Source organism: Cavia porcellus, unplaced genomic scaffold (genome assembly GCF_034190915.1).
Source record: "Cavia porcellus strain 051 isolate PalLab524CR breed Dunkin Hartley unplaced genomic scaffold, mCavPor4.1 scaffold_32, whole genome shotgun sequence".
Lineage (NCBI taxonomy): Eukaryota > Metazoa > Chordata > Mammalia > Rodentia > Caviidae > Cavia > Cavia porcellus.
Window position 1 is genome coordinate 31,709,913 of NW_026947515.1, and position 5,232 is coordinate 31,715,144.

Consider the following 5,232-nt stretch of genomic DNA (forward strand, 5'->3'; position numbering starts at 1 on the left):
ATAAATAAATGGACACAGCTTGAGACCATACTAGTAAGTGAAATAAATCAAAATCACATGTATAAATACCGAATAGTTTCCCTAATGTAAGAAATGCTAAGAATACACATAAGTATGTGGTAATCATGATTCCCAATCATATTGGTTTGAAGCCAATTCACTCAATCACCGCAATGGTTTTTACCCGGGTTGTTCAATTTTAGTATCTATGATAGTACAAATAGCTATTTTGAAGAAAGCAACACAACATAAAAGCTAGTGCTGATTTAATATCATCTTGTTTTGAAGTCCCTTCAAGCTGTAGTACATCTGTTTCCACTGGTTTTAACATGTTGTATCTTATTATATTTCACTATATGCTATAGTATAAACAAAACTCTCTATAGGCAAAGAGATAATATAGAAACCATTGTTTGTTTTCTATTAGCAGGTTCTAAGTACCCTGTAATTATTGCATTGTCTTGAAAGGCTTCACACTGTCTAGATACGCTTGATAATATAGCACGCAAAGTTACACTCTAATAATTTAAGGAAAGAGGCCCTATAGTGAGGACTATTGTGTTAGATTATCTGGTGGTAAAACTCAATGATGCTTGAATTGCTCGGTTCTGCCTTGCATTGTTCTATTACAATGTCCTCTCTTATCTCAATCTTCCCCCTATTTTTAAATTAATGTATTTTCTGTCATTTTTTTAATTAAGGGAAAACTAAATTAAAGAATAACAAGACATATTATAGTAACTTTTTTGTTGTCCTATTAACCTGACCTGAACCCCAGTATTGCTCTCCCCATCTTGTTCTGTCTGATTATTGTATATTCTATTTTGTTTGATAGTATCAAGTTTGAGGCTATAGGCAATCACTTTGAAGGCAATAAGATATACTATGATGCCCAATATGAACTCACTATCATCCTTTTTTTTGAAGTCCTGTAAGGTTCTCACTGTAGATTTTATTGGTTTTGTTCCATACTGTTTTGATTAATTCTATTATACCTGATGATATATACAACTCAATTTAAAAATAGCAAGGGCACAATGGTAACCACTTTTGATCACATGGTATTCTATTTTTGCATCATGTGCTATGCCCACCCGTCTGTTCTAACTGACTCTGTTTTGCTTAGTCACATTTGTTTTTATTCTCTTCAAAAAAGTAATAAGAACCGTGAAAGTAATAAAACCCTAAAAGTCTAATTGTTACTGTAAAAAAGAGAGGAAAGTAAGGTGGACTAAGGGATATAACCGAGGTATGTTCGAGAGTGTAGGATGGAAAGCCATATGGCTGAGCTTTTGTTGGATCATTGAACGGAACTGTCTCCAATTTCACTGTAAGAATGTTCACTTTATATGCTTTAATTTAGTGATATGCATGGCTGATTCTGGGAAGAGAGTGTGTGGCCTGTTACTGGTGATTTCGTACTGTATATTTTTTTTTCTAGAAATACTGTATTATTTGTACTCTTTTACTGCATTGTTTTTTATGTCCTTTCTTTTTTTTTCTTCTCTCTTTAAATAAAAAAAATAGACTACATTCCCCCAAAGTAAAACAGACCTATTAGCTAGGGATCTTATCTAAACTATCAGCAAAGTAATATTTTAAAATTGTCTTTTATAGAGGTGTTTAAACAATTTTTCCGTGGTTAAATATTATTTATAGAAGTTTCTAGTTGTTTTTTGTAATGGAATAATTTTCTTTGTTTTTATGACAGATTCCCAGCGACTCTAATGGAAGGAAAGAACTGGATGTCAGTGAGGGAGTTTCTCTTCTTGTGCCTAGCAGGGCACTTATGTCAGAAGATCACCCTTTTCTTCCTGCTTCTCTCTGTTTATCTTGTCATGCTAGGTGGTAATTTGGGGATGATCACTCTCATATAGCTCGATTCCAGACTCTACAGTCCTATGTACTTTTTCCTCAGCCACTTTTCCTTTGTAGACATTTGCTCCTCTCCTTCTGTCACCCTGAAGACCCTGTGTGATATCTTTGCAGAGAAAAGGAGCATCTTTTTTGTTGGTTGTGCTGCACAGGTGTGATTCCTTGTTCTCTTTGTGGCAGTGGAGTGTTTGGTCCTCACTACTATGGCCTACATAGTTGTGTGTAAGCCACTACTGTATATACTCACCATGTCCTTTTGGATCTGTATGTGGCTGGTGATGAGGTCCTATGCCATAGATTTTATAAGCACCATAACCCATACAATGTTGACATTTTCCTTACCTTTCTGTGGTCCAAACATAATCAATCACTTCTGTGATAATTCGCCATTGCTTTCTTTAGCATGTGGTGACCCTGGGATCAATAATTTGGTGCTTTTTGTCTTGGCTGGAACTATAGTAGTGCTCAGCAGTGGGATTATCATGGTGTCTTATGCATGCATCACAGTGGCCATCTTGAATATCCAGACTGCCCATGGCAAATGGAATGCCTTCTCCATATGTTCCTCTCATCTGGATCCAGTCTCAGTCTTGTATGGGACACTTTTCTTCACCTATGTGTGACCTAGATTGAGCTCATCTCTGAAAATCAATAAAATGATTTCTGTGCTTTATATTGTGGTCATCCCTGAGTTGAATCCCTTCATCTACAGCTTGAGGAACAAGGAGGTGAAAGAGGCATTCAAGAGAAACCTGAAAAGGAAGTAGTCTCTCATTGGAGGGTGAGGAAATATCTGTTTGCATGTCACCACTGATGGGGCAAAATACACAGTAAAGAGAATACTAGACTGAGTCAAAGCTTGCAGGTGAGTCCTGGGGCTGGCTGTCCACAGAATAACTGGGAAATACAGAACTACTTAAACATTTGTCTACCTCTGTCTTTTTTCTCGGTGAAAAATGTGTCTCAAACAGAAAAATATACAAGACACAAATATAGGTGAATATTTGCACAATCTTGAGGGTCTGAATTTTTTTATGTAGACTTGAAAAATTATGTAGAAAGAGCAAATCACTACAAATAATTTTAACAGTAAATAACAAGTTATAGGAAATATTTGTGTTCATGTGCCAACTATGAGATACTTCCCCAGCCTCACATTCACAGAGAAATATAAATTCTATTGGTAAATATGCCAACAAATGACTAGGCATTGACAATGATAGGAATGTTAGTTACTAAAAATACATGGAAAAACTTCCAACCTCATACTGCTCAAGTGAATGAGGTAAAATTAAAGTGCCAGTGCTATATCTTTCATAATGAACCATATCTTCATAGATTTTAAGCATGACAAGTTTCTTACTTATGTATGTACATTTGTTTTCTGCTGGTGCTATGAATGTTTCTATTTCTATTAACAATGAGATGATTTCCATTTACAGTAGCACATTTATATGGTTTCCTTCATTACATAACATAGCATGTTAGTTGTACATGATAATCGTATTTAATGTGATATTTCAACATATGCATAACAGCATGCACAGATTAAACCATAGTAATTAACCTCTTCCCTTTCCTGATCTTTCTTTGCATTGGAGCCTTCGAGTTTTCTTTATTTGTTTATATCAGAATATGTTTACTGTTCATGACGTTTGCATTCATTTTAAGGAGTAGATGCAGGTACCCAATGTATCTTGATTTTTTATTCTCACTTTCTTCTCCCTACTATCCTCTCTGCATCCAACTATAGATTCTTTCCTTTGTTTTCATCATTACTAGTATTCATTACTAGTATTATTTATTATGAATTTTAGTTTACATTTATGTCATGTAATTATTACACTGGAGATAGTTGGTACATGTATGTGCTCTTCTCTCTTAGGCCTTCCTAAAATGTGGCTTTATGAATGATGGTCACCCTTGTGTTTGCAACCAGGGATTATTTTTTCTATCTGATTGTGTCTTGGTACACCGTATCTAACAGAATTCTATTAATCCACCTTCACTTCCAAAGTTTTATTCCAAAATTCCTCCTTTAAAAATTCAGAGCACATAAATATAAATGACAATACATGCACATTACATATGTATCAGCATGATGTAGAGGGTATACGAAAACAGAAATAACACAAATATCTATTATTAGAAAAAAGAAAAGAACATTATTTTTGTGAAGTGTTCTGTGGTAAATGCAAAGCATGAACAAGGCATTCAGGAGTGTACCTAGAGAGATCTAATTTATGTAATAGTGGCAATATTAAGATTATATAATCTAGGTTGACAAAAACAAATATGTAGATCAATGAGAAGCACAGATCCCATAATCAAAGTGGGAAAGATCTATGTAATGAATAAAATGTGCTTCCTGTAGGAGTGTCTGTGCTGTTGAAAAGAAGCCTAAGGTCCAGTTTGTCAGTGCAAAAAATAAAGCACTTAGACATTAAAATTTTGACAAGGTAAGTTTTTATAGCTGAGCTGTAAAAACTTCCCAAGTATCAAGCCCTGACACATATTAATACAGTTTCTCATTCTTTCACACATCTTTTACCAAGGTCCCCAGTAATTTAGCAACTGATTCAGCACCTGCTTTCTGTTGCCTTTGTGCAATAGGTCTGTCTAGTGTTACAAGGGATGTGTATCTGGTTATTTTTCTGCACACTATATCATGAAGAAGGTAAGAGTTAAGCCAGCCTTGAGACAAAATGGCAAATGAAAATTGTTCATCTTACTTGAATATACATTTTTATAATTTTCTTTTGCAGCAAGAATAGAAAAGAATACTTATCCTAACTTACTAGGTTGTACACATGTTTCAGACACTGCATATCTCATGTGTGGTAAAGCACCCCCACTGCAGCTAATGAGGACTGAACTTGAAGCAACCTTCAACATCTTCTGAAGCCAAGATACATTTTCTGGTCAAATTGCAGAATTAAGCAGAGGAAGAAAGAACTTTGCTGCAAACTTCATGCTTTTGTGGTGGTTTTAATTTCATAACTCAAGTGTTCTGGAATCTACCATTTCCACTGACTATAGGAAGCTGAGATCCATTCAAGCAGCTCATGCTATTGAGCTTCTCCATAAGCTGGTGTCTCTGAGTAGTATTTTTAACTACATTAATGTAGTTAGTGACCTTGTTTGGATCATCGCAGGGATATCTTCTTTGGTCTTTTATATTGAAGCATTTCCACATTTCTGAGCCTTTGGGCCCCTTCTTCAACATCTCCCATGGCAGTAATGGCATCTTCACCTCACTTAGTTTATGTTCTCATTTTTCCAAGCCATCTCACTAAAACTGTGAAAGGTTCAGTATCATTGCTGCCAAACATTCAAGAGATACAGATATTGGGGCAT

The 5,232-nt window shown here is 35.3% G+C and overlaps 1 pseudogene; it reads left to right on the top strand.

Moving 5' to 3' along the window:
• The first annotated feature begins 1,727 nt into the window (after positions 1-1,727).
• On the top strand, positions 1,728-2,642 carry LOC100719199 (olfactory receptor 5G3-like; annotated as a pseudogene).
• Positions 2,643-5,232: the final 2,590 nt, after the last annotated feature.